At 38.6% G+C, this 15,945-nt stretch overlaps 1 protein-coding gene and 1 non-coding gene across 5 annotated transcripts in view; both read left to right on the top strand.

Moving 5' to 3' along the window:
- The window catches only part of ABL2 (ABL proto-oncogene 2, non-receptor tyrosine kinase), a 114,988-nt gene that overhangs the window by 46,841 nt on the left and 52,202 nt on the right, over positions 1–15,945 (top strand). The gene's annotated exons all lie outside the window — the stretch shown is intronic.
- TRNAR-UCU (transfer RNA arginine (anticodon UCU)) lies at positions 7,273–7,345 on the top strand. Its single transcript has one exon. It is a non-coding gene; the product is annotated as a tRNA-Arg (tRNA).

The following is a 15,945-nucleotide window of genomic DNA, read 5'->3' as shown; positions in this document are numbered from 1 at the left end:
CAGCTCAGTGGCATTTATTACATTCACAATGTATTGCAACTATCACCACTATTTCCAAACCTTTTCTAACAACCGAAGCAGAAAATATCACCAATAAGCAATAACTCCATTCTTCCCTCCTCACAGCCCCTAGTAACCTCTAATCTACATTCTGTCTCATGAATTTGCCTAGTCTAGATATTTCATGTAAGTTGAATCATACAATATTTGTCTTTTTGTATCTAGTTTATTTCAATTAGCATAATGTTTTCAAAGTTCACCACGTTGTAGCATGTATCAGAACTTCATTCCTTTTTATGGCTGAATAATATTCTATTGTATGTATATACTACTTCTGTTTATCCATTCATTTTTTTCTTTCTTTTTTTAATATTCATTTATTTTGGCTCTGCTGGGTCTTAGTTGCGGCATGTGGATTCTTAGTTGCGGCATGCGGATTCTTAGTAGAGGCATGCATCCGGGATCTAGTTCCCCGACCAGGGATTGAACGTGGGTCCCCTGCATTGGGAACGAGGAGTCTTATCCAGTGGACCACCAGAGAAGTCCCTCCATTCATTTCTTGCTAGGCACTTGGGTTGTTTCTACCTTTTGACTATTGGGAATAATGCTTCAATGAACATTGGCGTGTTAAGTATCTGTTTGAATCCTTATTTTCAGTTCGTTTGAGTATATACCTGGGAGGGGAATTGCTGGGACATGTGATAATTCAGTGTTAAGCTTTTTGAGGAACCACCAAAATGTTTTCCACGGAACTCACCATTTTACATCCTTACCTGCCATGTACTGGGATTCATTCTTAGGAGATAATTCTACCTATAAGGCCTTTAACTAGTTATATATTACCTCGGCTGAGTCTGTTAATTTCTCTTTCTATTTCAGTTACTTCATCCTTAAAAATGGGGCTTGAATTAGATAATCTATAAAGTATCTCCTATCTCTTAAATTCCATGGCTGACATTACGATGAATTTCCATGATGTTTACATTCCCAGTTCTTTTGTCCTCTCCTCCCCTTTTACAAAAAAAAGAGTAGTTTGTACAGTGGGAGACAGAACCTCTATATGCCGGGTGGTACAAGTATATTCAAGTCTCCAAATACTTTCTAATTCTTATTTGTTAGATATTTTCATAGTTCAAAGTTAGTTTATTGAAGACTTTTCAAGCACATCTACATTGAAGTATCATAAGCTTTTATTAAATTGTATTCTGTGGCTATGAAAATCATAACTTGGGCAGAACTTTACTTTTTGCACAATTTATGTCAAAAAAGGTTCTGCTACGCACCATTCTACATTAGTGATATATATATTGTATTTACATATTATATGTCGTATATATTGTATATTGAATCACATAGTAAAATACTTAGCACTTATAAGAAAGTAGGTTACTTTTAAGAGTGTAGCACCATTTGCATATGGATAATTATCTCTAGATACTTAATGAAAACTTGAAATAAAGGGGAGAAATGCATCAAGGATAACTGCAAACTTAAAACACACACAAGTATATTTACACATAGCACTTCAATTACATACCAGAATGTATTACACATATAATGAGTAGAGAGACCAGAAGCCTTGGATCTTGTTATGGGCATTCTGTTAGAAGGCCATGACACTCCAATAGGCCATAATGTGTTAAGGTAAAGAAGTTTTAGTAAGAATTTTTTCCTTGGCTACTGATGACTGAACAGGGAGAACAGTATGAGTAGCTCTTATTCCCGGACCAAAAACTCACTTTTAAACTGGTTATATAACTTGTTAATATACAGTTGACCTCAGCTTTGCAGGAGAAGGGCCATCTTTTATTCTTAAGTATTTTAAAAGTTGATTTTAGCACCTATTGTTTTCCAGGTAGCCCCAGAAAACAAGATTTTTGAAAGAGATAACAGTTTTAGTCTAGTCTTGCTGTCCCCAATGAATTACATAAAGTAATTGCCATTAAATTAAATGAATTGGGAATTCCCTGGCGGTTCAGTGGTTAGGACTCTGCGCTTTCATTGCAGGGGGCATGGGTTCAATCCCTGGTCGGGGAACTCAGATCCTGCAAGCTGCGCAGTGTGGCCGTAAAAGTAAATAAATAAATAAATGAAATGAAATGAATTAATTGCTATTAAATCCAAGGTTCCTTATTTTCCTGTTTATTTGGGTTTCAGTGGATAAAGAAGGAAGCAGTGATAACAACTCATTGACCTTCTGATAGTGCCTTTAGACCCAGGGCAAGATACTCCCGAAGACCGACAGTCTCCCTGAGGATGACTGTAGTTGGAAGGGGATGGTATGTCATGACTATTCTTGGAACTTGGCTGTTTCTATGCTTCTTTGGCGGAAGCCAGAAGGGTTGGGTTGGATCTCAGGGCATCTTTGGAATAATCAAGATGCTTAGTGTAGCAGCCTAGCTTGCAACCAGTTTTTGTTTTATTTTGTTTTACAGTGTTTTTGTTTGTCTGTTTTTTAATCTCTTACAATGTTTTTAATCCTTGTTCTTCTTGCCAGTAACAGAAACCTGTGCCTCACTAGTCCCTCCCTTTCCCCTAGGCTAATGTGTTGAGTTAAAGTTGATTTTTTTCTATTGATATACTCACTCCTAAGTTTGGCTCATCAAATCTAGAGTTTTACTTTGGAAAAATGATCAACTACTTGTATTTTTTTTACCATAGGAAAATGTAACAACATTAAAAACTAGCTGCTGTTACCCCATAGCACAGGGAGATCAGCTCGGTGCTTTGTGACCACCTAGAGGGGTGGGATAGGGAGGGTGGGAGGGAGACGAGAGAGAGAGGAGATATGGGGATATATGTATATGTATAGCTGATTCACTTTGTTATAAAGCAGAAACTAACACACTATTGTAAAGCAATTATACTCCAATGAAGATGTTAAAAAAAAAAGGCTGACAGCACCAACAGTATATCAACTGGATGTGGAAAAATGGAACTCACAAATGTTGCTGATTGTAGGGCAAATGGTATAACCACTTTGAGCAACTGTTTAGCACTTAAGCTTTTACTGTTAAGAATACACCTATCCCATGACCACCATTTCATTTCTAAGTATTTACTGAAAAGAAATGAAAGCAAGAAAAAAAAAGCAAAAAAAAGGATGTTCATAGCAGTTTTATTCTTAATAGCGAGAAACTGAAAACAGCAAAAATGCCCATCAGTAGGTTAATGTATAAACAATCTGTGGTATATTCATATAATGGAATATTAGTAACAATAAAAACATTTCTGATATACAAAAAAACCCCAAAACTAGCTGCTGTTAATAATGGCCTAATAAGGCTTCTGTTTTCTTGAATAGCACTTGACTATCCCAGATATTTGCCTTCATCTCCCAAAGTGAGAGACTTTTAGAACTTTAAGAACTCTTTTATGCGTATAGTTAAAAAGGAGTGATAATTGATTTCTATCAATTTCTTACAACCTCTTTTGATTGTGGAGAGTGGTAAGAATTTTTCTAACCAGTAATCTCCTTTATTAATTTGCTTCATCATCCCTTTCATCAGCCTTTATGTCTTACTGGCTAGGGCATGAGCTCACATTCTCATTTATTAGACTTACAAGACAGCATGCCAGACAGTAGTAAAACTTCCTAGGATATTTGTCTGCTGAGAGATTAAAATTAAGAGCTAGATGTTTATTCCTTTTTTAAAAATAATTTTATTTATTTATTTTTGGCTGCATTGGGTCTTTGTTGCTGTGTGCGGGCTTTTCTCTAGTTGCGGCGAGTGGGGGCTGCTCTCCGTTGCGGTGCGTGGGCTTCTCATTGCGGTGGCTTCTCGTTGCGGAGCACGGGCTCTAGGCGCTCGGGTTTCAGTAGTTGTGGCACGCAGCCTCAGTAGTTGTGGCTCACGGGCTCTAGAGCGCAGGCTCAGTAGTTGTGGCACACGGGCTTAGTCTCTCCGCGGCATGTGGGATCTTCCCGGACCAGAGCTAAAACCTGTGTCCCCTGCACTGGCAGGCGGATTCTCAACCACTGCGTCACCAGGGGAGCCCTAGATGTTTATTCCTTAAGGACATCTATTTAAGGAGAGTAGCTTCCCCCTCCCATCCTACTCCTCAGATAGCTAATTTATTTCCTTTAGGTAGCTTCAGACTAGTCTGTTCTAATATTCTAAATAAGCCACCAAATACTTGGTAAACTTTTACTATTGTGAAGTATTCTTGACTGTGGAAGTCTAGTCTTCACCAGCTCCAAGTGACTGGTGGTGGCTTTTCTTTTTTGAGGCTGGCCAGGGAACAGAGGGCCAATTCAAGTGGTAAAGGGAATAGGGTAAAGGAGCTAGCTCAACATCTAATATCAGCCTGGTCTAATATTCTGCCCGTCTTTATTTTCTTTCTGGTTTTGGCATCCCTAATTTCCTATTCCTTCTCTGGCCATGTACATTTTCCACCTTGCCTATTTGTGCCCAAACCCAAAAACAAACAAAAACCCCCAAAATCCCCTATCTTATATATTTTCTCCTGTTTTTGAAATAAAAAGTGCTCTAAGAAATTTCACAGGCAGTAGCAAAAGGTAAAGGCACTAAGAGGAGGCCAGGGGATAATCACTCTTTTATCTTTCTCTACCTTCTCCTTTTTTGCTTAGAATCAATAGAAAAGTTGAGGGATATTAAAAAAAGTTGTAGAAGGTTTTAAGACTATACTGTGGACTGAATAAAGTGTAATATTCATATATATTTCAAAATATTTCAAACTAATTCTCAGGTGTATGTACAGGTGCAGGGGATTTCAGCGAGGAATATCAAAGAAGAATGAACTATAGTACTGGAACGGCTTTGGGTATCTGCAAGTAGTAGGGATGGGATAAGCTTCTTATTCTTTGATCCAAGGTGAGGAGGTAGGAGTAGGGGAGTAATATGTTCCCAGGGCATGCAGGGGAGGGGGGGGAAAGTCAGAGACAAAGGAAGAGAACATGTTGTGAGTGAAGAGGTGCTCCACAGCTGCTTTTAAGGCATATACACACATAGGTCAGAATACAAAAAAGTGGGAATTTTTTTCTTCTTTACCTGAAATTTGATATGAATACACACATGCACACACACGAATAGTTAATAAGGGGAAACCGTAATAAAAATGGTGGTTTACCAATATATTTGAAGCTTTTTTTTTTTCCCCTTGCAAGCATGAAGTATCATGCTTCAGGGTTTTTTGAGTGTTATTGTAATTTATTCTTTTAAAAAACATTTATTTGTTTTGCTTCTGTATAGTCATATATCCAGTTAGGTTCAAAAGTCATTCTCTTCTGAATTAGTATCCAGATAAGACCTATTTATCACAATGACATTTTAAATAATTGATATAACATTTGATATCATATCTCATGGAATTGTTATGTATCTTAAATCTTGTCTTCACCTTTAGGTTCTCTCCCTTCACTCTTTTTTTTTTGGGGGCTGCGTTGGGTCTTCGCTGCTGTGTGTGGGCTTTCTGTAGTTGCCGCGAGCGGGGGCTACTCTTCGTTGCGGTGCGCGGGTTTCTCATCGTGGTGGCTCCTCTTGTTGCGGAGCATGGGCTCTAGGCACGTGGGCTTCAGTAGTTGTGGCATGCGGGCTCTAGAGCGCAGGCTCAGAAGTTGTGGCGCATGGGCTTAGTTGCTCTGTGGCATGTGGGATCTTCCCAGACGAGGGTTCGAGGGAACCCATTTCCCCTGCATTGGCAGGTGGATTCTTAACCACTGAGCCACTAGGGAAGTCCTTCCCTTCACTCTTTTTTTTTTTTTTTTAAATTTTTTTTTTTAATTTTTATTTATTTGTTTATTTATTTATGGCTTGTGTTGGGTCTTCGTTTCTGTGTGAGGGCTTTCTCTAGCTGCGGCAAGCGGGGGCCACTCTTCATCGCGGTGCGCGGGCCTCTCACTATCGTGGCCTCTTTTGTTGCGGAGCACAGGCTCCAGACGCGCAGGCTCAGTAATTGTGGCTCACGGGCTTAGCTGCTCCACGGCATGTGGGATCTTCCCAGACCAGGGCTCGAACCCATGTCCCCTGCATTGGCAGGCAGATTCTCAACCACTGCGCCACCAGGGAAGCCCCCTTCCCTTCACTCTTAATATTGTTTTGTGCAAAGGAAAAGGTTATTATTTCTAAAAAGACAGTGAAGGCCTTTGTAGCTTTAAAATTTGTTACTGTGTTATTCTAATTATATCAGCTATTTCCTAGAAAATGCTTCAAAATATTTCTTGATGGTTTTGGAAGAATGTGTATGGAAGTTTTTTTTTTTTTAAACTAAAACTTTTCTTTATAATTTATGATTTTTTAAAAAATTTATTTATTTATTTATTTGGTTGTGCTGGGTCTTAGTTGCAGCAGGCCAGCTCCTTAGTTGGGGCTTGTGGGCTCCTTTAGTTGCGGCTTGTGGGCTCCTTAGTTGTGTCACACGAACTCTTGTTTGCGACATGCATGTGGGATCTAGTTCCCTAACCAGGGATCAAACCCAGGCCCCCTGCATTGGGAGCATGGAATCTTAACCACTGCACACCAGGGACACATCTTGAAGTCCCTAATTTATGATTTTTAATACAAGTTTCTGAATGTCCAGATGAGGTTTGTTATATACGTGTTTTACAGTGCAGAGTTCCCCATAATATTCTGGGTAGACATTTGTCTGACCATTTTAATTTAGTATTTTCAGAAGAGATTTGCTTGCTTTTTGGCCAAAGTTAAAACAGAGCTAGTCCATGTGTATTTTTTAATAGGGATAGAAGAATAGGCTTTATGGCATGATTTTAGGAACACCAGCAGTGTCTCTCTGTCTGCTAGTTAATGGCTAAAATTCTTTTAAAAATGGATTTCTTGGGCTTCCCTGGTGGCGCAGTGGTTGAGAATCTGCCTGCTAATGCAGGGGACACGGGTTCGAGCCCTGGTCTGGGAAGATCCCACATGCCGCGGAGCAGCTGGGCCCGTGAGCCACAACTACTGAGCCTGCGCATCTGGAGCCTGTGCCCCGCAACGGGAGGGGCCGCGATAGTGAAAGGCCCGCGCACCGCGATGAAGAGCGGTCCCCGCACCGCGATGAAGAGTGGCCCCCACTTGCCGCAACTAGAGAAAGCCCTCGCACGAACCGAAGACCCAGCACAGCCAAAAATAAATAAATAAATAAATAAATAAATAAATAAATAAATAAAAGTAGCTATAAAAAAAAATTAAAAAAAAAAAAATGGATTTCTTTCCATTTTCACTGTGTAACCTATTAAGATGTAGATATCATTATAGTTAGGGAGGTGGTGGGATTCAGTGCCATTATATGTGCATTAACATCTTAGTAGGGACTTCCCTGGTGGTCCAGTGGTTAAGATGCTGCGCTTCTAATGCAGGGGGCACAGGTTCGAACCCTGGTCTGGGAACTAAAATCCCACATGCCGCATGGCCAAAAACAACAACAACAACAAAATCTTAGTAGAAGTTACTTATTATATTATCCTTAAATTCTAAGGCTCTAGAGCACAATTTTTCTAGAGACCTTGCCTGGAGGAGTAAACACCCTTAGCTCTTGTGTAGTGAAAATAAATGGAGTCCCTTCTCTTCCCCCTAATACCACTCTCCAATCAAAGATAAAATCACTTCAGTCCTTCAGATAGAAAGAGATAGACCTGGGACAGTTTGTATGTGCATTCATGTATGTGTGCATGTAGAGGGTAGTAGGAGTATCGTGAGGGGTGAAAGTCCTTGGGAAGTAAGGAGACAGATTCATAAGAGAGGTCAGGAAAGGAGGGTACCTGTCCATCAAGGCCTACTTTATGATCTTCCTTAGAACGAGACCTGATTAAGGAGTTAGTTTTTCTTGAAGTGCAGCATATTCAACTTTTAATTCTAGTCTTTGCTATTTGAAAATGCTGATAACCTATTATTATTATTATTATTTTTTTAAAGATTTATTGATTGATTGATTGATTGATTGCTATGTTGGGTCTTCGTTTCTGTGCGAGGGCTTTCTCTAGTTGCGGCGAGTGGGGGCCACTCTTCATCGCGGTGCGCGGGCCTCTCACTATCGTGGCCTCTGGTTGCGGAGCACAGGCTCCAGGCGCGCAGGCTCAGCAGTTGTGGCTCACGGGCCTAGCTGCTCCACGGCATGTGGGATCCTCCCAGACCAGGGCGCGAACCCGTGTCCCCTGCATTAGCAGGCAGACTCCCAACCACTGTGCCACCAGGGAAGCCCCCCTATTATTATTTTTAAGATGATTTAATTTGCTTTTTACTTTGCCATGAAATTATTTTAAGCTCTTGCTCTGTGATCAGCTTTAGTGAGGAGAAAGGTAGTTATATGTGGTCTCTGTTGGGATTTCCCCCACTGTGGGATTGTTTCATAGCATCAATAAGGAACATTTGTGACCAGTAGTTAGGTTTGATGATTTTATTGTTCTTTTTCTGGGTACATGAAAACTCATTCTGTGAAGTTTGACAGAGTTCCTTACAGAATTTTATGTCCATTTCCTTGTATTTAAGTGTAGCATTATTAAGTACATGTTGTACTTTTATTTCATAGCAGTGTAGAATGAACCTATTCTAACCAAACCTCTAACTTAGATGTTAAGCTCTTTGAGAGCAGTCTCTGTATCTTTCATCTTTGTATCCCCCTTAGTATCTCGCTAACAGTAAAACCCTGCTGTAAGTGGGTTCAAAATGTGGTGTGTTATGAAGAGGTTAGTAGAATTATCAATGAGCTTCTGCACAAATGGCCCATCACCAGTCATGTTATATCACAATTATAGTACCTTGAACAGAGTAGTAGTTCAAAAATTTTTGAGTGAATGAGGATTTCTGTATGTATTAATTAATGCTAACACAGATTACTGAAGTTTACACTTTCCATTTAATTCTTTTTTATTCTCAGATACAACTGTGTTGGGGATTTGTATCGTGTATTTTTTTTTAGAGAGAGGTATTATTTAATGTTTGGTCTTAATGACTAAAATAACCTACCTTGTTAGCAGGTTTTTCTTTAGAGTTGGATAGAATGAAAGCAGTGTTCTTAATTCAGCAAGAGCTACTTTAGGTTATTTCCTATATTTGACTTTCCCTGCTTATATTTTACATAATTGTTTAAAGTCCCTTGGTTTTGACTTTCAGTGCTTCTCCTGGTATGCTTGGTGTTTTGAGAGACTGGTTAGATTCCTTTTGTGTGCAAAAGGGTTTATTCTTGTTTGTATTATACTTTGATGATTTTATCTGGAATTGCTCTTTAGAAGTGATATTTATCTAAATCTCAACTTTCTGAAAAATTAAGGCAAGCAGAAAATGGGAGGAAATTCTAACTCAGAGAGGTCTTTTAATACTTAATCAGTATAACCAAGCAGACCTGTTTAAAGATAAGAATAGTTTCCAGATTAAGTTCATCTATATCATCCTCTGTGAGTATTGTGGAGAAACTTACGTTTTGACTGTAATGAACTCTGAGTCAGTAAGTATATTAACCAACTCAGTTTTGACTGACTTGAATATATTATTTGGCCCCCAGAGTAGATTTTACCACTACTTATTGGATATTTTTGGCATTATTATTTTTTTTTTAATTTTTATTTATTTTATTTTATTTATTTATTTATGGCTGTGTTGGGTCTTCGTTTCTGTGCAAGGGCTTTCTCTAGTTGTGGCGAGCGGGGGCCACTCTTCATCGCGGTGCGCGGCCCTCTCACTATCGCGGCCTCTCTTGTTGCGGAGCACAGGCTCCAGACGCGCAGGCTCAGTTATTGTGGCTCACGGGCCCAGTTGCTCCGCGGCATGTGGGATCTTCCCAGACCAGGGCCCGAACCCGTGTGCCCTGCATTGGCAGGCAGATTCTCAACCACTGTGCCACCAGGGAAGCCCGGCATTATTAATATTACTAAATGAACTGGAATTTGGCTAAAAATTTGAAGCCTCAGTAACTGGACAAGTAAGTCATGCTAGTTAGTGTCATACAGCAGTGTTTTTCATACTTTTTTGTTCACGTATTTCCTAAAAGGACTTCTGGAAGATCTAGGTTAGAAGAGGATGTAACTGTAAAGGGGTAGCCTGAGGGAGATGTATGTACCTATTCTGTATCTTGTACAAACAGGTGGTGATTACATGAATCTATACATGTATTAAATTCATAGAACTGTACACCAAAAGAAAGAAAATAGATGTGTACTCTCTTGCACATTTTTGGTGACATCTAAAAACTTTTTTCATCATAAGTTTAAATAATCGTGAATTATATAATTTTTGATATGTTATAAATAATGATATTTTAAAATAAAGCTCTTACATCATTTTAAAAGAAAAAGTATCCAGGAATCTAAATACCGCAGTGATTTATCACTTACCATTACCATTTAACAGCTGAAAGTTGTAAATTATTCTTGTTTTCTTTGGATTTGTATTTCTGTCCTACTTCCCTCATAGAATTTTATCCTAATGTTGCATTATATTGACTCCCCAAATACCATATCATAGTTCTCTGCACCTAAGATAGGTATATAAATTGAAATTGGATATTTTTTAGTTTCTCTGTGTTTAAAAATTTTATGATTGATTTAGTATTTAAACCTGTTAGTACATAATCAAAACAATAGGAATATATTTTTGATAGTTAAAAGTAAGATTTTATTGGAAATGCATTATATCAGCTATTGCTGCAAAAAAAATGCTATGTAGTAAATAATCTGAAATTTCCAGTGGTTTAAAACAACGTTTTTTCCCTCTCCCTCATGAGTCTCTGGGTCAGCTGGGTTTTGGTTGCTCTCAGCTGAGTTTGACTGGATTCAGCTGGATTTGACTCCCAAGCTCATAGGTCTGCTCTGCATCTCTCATAATCTTCCTGTGGAGAAAGTGGAAACACAAGAAGGGTGAGAAACAAACACACATGAAAGCTGTTAAGGCTCTAATTCAAAGTCGGGGGACTTCCCTGGTGGTCCAGTGGGTAGTACTCTGCGTTCCCAGTGAAGGGGGCCTGGGTTCGATCCCTGGTCGGGGAACTAGATCCTGCATGCATGTCACAACTAAGAGTTCACATGGCGCAACTAAGAAGTCTGCCCGCCGCAAGATCCCATATGCCACAACAAAGATCCTGCGTGCTGCAACTAAGACCCGGCGCAACCAAAATAAATAAATAAATATTAAAAAACAAAACAAAACCAAAATTGGCATACTGCCCACACTGTTGGGCAGAGAAAGTCATACGACCACGCCCAACATCAGTGAGGCCAGGAAACATACTTTCTCTATTCTAGTGGTAGGTAACTGCAGAGTCTTCTGGCCAAAGATTTGGATGTATAATTCTTTAACAGGGAGGAACTGAAAAACTGGGAACAAGAGTCCAACCTATTTTGTGCATCTTTTAATGAGATGCTTTCTCTCATGTCCATGGATATTATTTACTAGAATGAGATACCTAAATTGAGATCTGAAGCAGTAGGAGTTAGCCAGGAAAAATCCAGGTAGGGGCAGTGGGACACAAAGTATTTGGGGGTGAGGGAACAATATTTGCTAAAAAAAAAAGAGGGTTTGGGGAATTATTGAGTATGTGCAAAGCATAAGATGAGAGGCCAGGTGTTTACCAAAAGGAGAATGGGTAGGAGAGTAAGGCCGAGGTCCCTGCAAAAGAACCTTTTATGCCATGTGAGGGAGATTAGACTTTAACTTGAATGCAGTGGGGAAATCATTGGAAGGTTTTAAACAGAGTAGTGATGTAATCAGATTTTCCTGTGAGCTAGAAGAAAAAAATCATCTTTGGCTGTTGATGCATATTAGATTGATGTTAGATAAGACCAGAGGCTGAGAGACCAGTGAGGAGACCGACCATTGCAAAAACCCAGGTGAAGAATGAAGGTGGCCTAAACTAAGGTTGTGGAATTAGGGCCAGAAAGAGGTATTGTTGAGCCACAGAGAACTAATTTGATCTGTTTTTAGCCAGCGAGTACATTGGTCACATTCTCTCATTTATATGTAATTTGAACGTTAGAACAAGGGCAGTTTTTCAATTAACATATGTCCTCAATCTTTAATTTTATAAAATGGGGTGAATGTTAGCAATATCTGTTAAAAATGATTTTACTATTTATTTACTATTTGTAAATAGTAAAGTTTAATACAAATGTCAATTATTAATATTATGCAGGATGTTCTTCATTTTAATTCCTTGGGAAAAGAGTTAATAAGTGAATATGTTGTTCTATTGAGGCAAAGAGAAATACTATTTAACTATTAGCTCAGTGACGTAGTGTGTATTGTGTGTATTTTCTATTTCCTTGGTTTAACTATTTGTCCCCTCCTCCACAATCCAGAATATTCAAAATACATATTTGTCTGAAAGAAAAACTATTGAAATTGTTACTGCTATTAATGGCTTCTAATTGCCAACAAGATAAATCTGAAATTCTTGGTGTGGCATTCAAGGTTCTCCAAGATTTGGTCCTTGCTTACCTCTCCTACTTTAATTTTCTTAGCACTTCATTTCATGCACATACCTGCCTCCGCACAAAGAACAAACAGAAATCCTGGGGCCATACTAAGTTTTTTTCAGTTTCCATCATGTGCTATGCAGTTTGCTGTCATTGATCTCACTTTACTTCAGATGGTTGATATAAAAATGACTTGTATGTCTTTAAATTGGAGGTGATGGATGAGGGCCAGATTTCATCTTTCCAGTTTACAGTTATATCCCAAGTGCTTGTTATAGTGTTTGGTACAAAGTGGATGTTTGATAAATATTTGAATAGTTAATAAATTGATGAATTAATACTGAGAGTTAGGCATTTTAGAATTTCCTATGGATTGAGTTATATTGTTTCTTTATGGGCACAGACACATCATATACATTCCATGCAGAAATGTGTGTGTGAATGTGTATGTGAGTATATGTAAGCAGTTGTTGCATGCTTCCCTAGTCTCAGTGAAACAGCTGACTGCTTGGATTACAGAGGATTGTATTGTAGATCTTTAGGAATGATCTAGGTTTATTTGTGAGTCCCTTCCTAGGAATGTCAGCTCTGAGCTTGCATTGAAGTCATTGTACCAGGTGCTAGTTACATTGACTTTGAGAATTCCTTGAGGGAAAGAGGATTGGCACATTCCTTTCATCCCTTAGATATTTCATTATCTTTTGCCTAAACAACATAGGCAATGATGTGTTTCTGCTAAGATGCAAAGATCTTGGAATGCTGAATTCCACACATTTTATGTGTTTAGGAGGGCTATTACTTTCCTCTAAACTTTTGTCACAATTCTGAACAGAAGGGTATTTATATCTAAAATAAGTGTGGAAATTTTAGATTGTCAAGTTAAGCTGTAAATTCTCATCTGTAGGTATTACTAAAATTTAGTGTTCTGTGATATGACATTTATGGCATGACTTTTTATTATTTTCATGTAACTGGTGTGAAAATGTACTTTCAGCCCCATTTTTTGCCTTTTTTCTCTTTATTTTTAAAATTATCATACAGTAAAATTGATTTTTCTGTTTGTTTTACAGTTCTTTGGATTTTAACCCCTGCAGATCTGTGTAATCCCATAATCAGAGCAGTTACATCATTCCAAAAAACTTTCATGTGCAATCCCTTCGTAGTCACATCTTTCTTCTACCCCTAACCCCTGGCAACCACTGGTCTGTTCACTGTCACTACACAATTGACCCTTGAATAACGTGGGGGTTAGGGGTGTCAGCCCTCTGAGCAGTGGAAAATCTGGATATAACTTCACAGTTGGCCCTGGTTCCACATTCATGGATTCAACCAACCACAGTTTGTTGTAGCACTGTAGTATGTATTTAGGGAAAACTTATGTATAAGTGAACTTGCACAGTTCAAACCCATGTTGTTCAAGGGTGAACTGTAGTTTTGTCTCTTTAAGAATGGCATATAAATAGAAGCATACAATGTGCTTGTGAGACTGGCTTCTATTGTAAATTTAGCAAAATGCCTTTGAGATTCAAGTTGTTGTGTATATCAATAGGTCATTCCTTTTTTATTGCTGAGTAGTGGATATACCACAATTTATTTGTAAATCTGTTGAAGGACATTTAGGTTATTTCCTGTTTGGGGCAGTTATGACTAGAGCTGCCATAAATGTTTCTGTACAGGTTTTTGTGAATACAAGTTTTCATTTCACCAGGGTAAATACCTGTGAGTGGAATTGCTGAGTCATATGGTAAGTGTTTGTTTTACTTTATAAGAAACAGCCAGGCTGTTTTTCAGAGTGGTTGTATCACTTTGCATTCTCCCTAGCAGTGTTTGAGAGTTCCAGTTGGTCAGCATCCTCAGCACTTGGTATTGTCAGTGTTTTTCATATTAGCCATTCTAATAGGCATGTAGTGGTATCATTGTGGTTTTAATTTGCATTTTCTTAGTGGCTGCTGATGTTCAACATCTTTTCATATGCTTATTCACCATTTATATAACCTCTTCGGTGAAGTGTCTGTTCAAGTCATTTGCCATGTTTTTTTTTAATGTGTTGTTTTCTTAGTGTCTTAACCCATTTTTGTTTGGCCTTTGTAAATCATGAGTAAGTAATGTTTCTTGTTCTTATCACTTTTCTTATTAAAAGAGTGTCACAGGACTTCAGAGAAAGACCAGCAGCCAGGTTTTAAAAGTGGGTTACTCTAGGGACTTCCCTGGTGGTCCAGTGGTTAAGAATCTGCCTTCCAACACAGGGGACGTGGGTTCGAACCCTGCTTGGGGAACTAAGATCCTACATGCAGTGGGGCAACTAAGCCCGCGTGCCACAACTAGAGAGCCCGCGTGCCACAACTGCTGAGCCCGCACGCTCTGGAGCCCGTGTGCCACAACTAGAGAGATGCCCGTGCGCTGCAACAAAGAGCCCGCTCGCCACAACAAAAGATCCCACGTGCCGCAACAAAGATCCTGCATGCTGAAACTAAGACCCAACGCAGCCAAATAAATAAATAAATTAATTAATTAAAAAAAAAGTGGGTTACTCTGTAAGTCATCCTGTGATTTTGGCTACATTATTTACCTGATAAGATTATTATAAAAATTAGATAATTTTAATTCATGTGTATGAAGTGCTTGACATAAAGGTGTGTCCAAACCTTTCTCATCCCCTCAGTTCATATTTCAGAGTGCCTTCCCTGGAATACTAGTTGTTTGTTTGTTTTTTAATATCTTTATTGGAGTATAATTGCTTTACAATGTTGTGTTAGTTTCTGCTGTACAACGGAATACTAGTTTTTTGAGATGCTCAAAAATAGCAGACTGAGAAAAGAAATCTGAGATATGCTACATGCTGTAGCTGCCTTTTGGATGGCTGCTATAAACATGAGTATATTAATGACTCTAATAAGTTAGACATTTCTTTGTTGTAAGACTTGTTTTATTCAGTATTGTCCTGTGACATCTACTCAATCTACTTTCATGGAACATACTTTGGGAAATAATGACTTATTAGTATGTTACCCCAAATAGTGTGGCACATGATAAGCACTCATTATTTGTTAAATATATAGATACATGATTTCATTTAGTTTTAAGTCTTGAAACAAGCATTTAAAGAATCATATGCTTTTTTTTTTTTTTAAACATCTTTATTGAAGTATAATTGCCTTACAATGGTGTGTTAGCTTCTGCTTTATAACAAAGTGAATCAGTTATACATATACAATATGTTCCCATTTCTCTTCCCTCTTGCATCTCCCTCCCTCCCACCCTCCCCGACTTTTTTTTTTTTTTTTTAAATCTCTTTTTATGACTCATTTATTCCATTTCTAAGGCAGTTTTAGGCAGTAGTTTGAACGTTTGATTCCTATACCAGTACCATCAATTTCACCTCTGGGTGATAGTAGAAATGCAGATTCTCAGGTCCCACCCTAGGCCAACTGAATCAGAAACTCAGAGTGTTTTCTCAGAGGAAAACCTGTGTTTTCCAACAGGTTCTTCAGGTAATTCTTGTGTGTGCTAAGGCTGAAGAACCCACTCTAGGAAATCACTCAGTCTGGGGTTTTGTTAGCAGAGGAACAACAACTGAGAAGAGA

The sequence above is a fragment of the Balaenoptera ricei genome, chromosome 1 (genome assembly GCF_028023285.1).
Source record: "Balaenoptera ricei isolate mBalRic1 chromosome 1, mBalRic1.hap2, whole genome shotgun sequence".
Lineage (NCBI taxonomy): Eukaryota > Metazoa > Chordata > Mammalia > Artiodactyla > Balaenopteridae > Balaenoptera > Balaenoptera ricei.
This window is presented reverse-complemented; position numbering and strand designations above follow the sequence as displayed.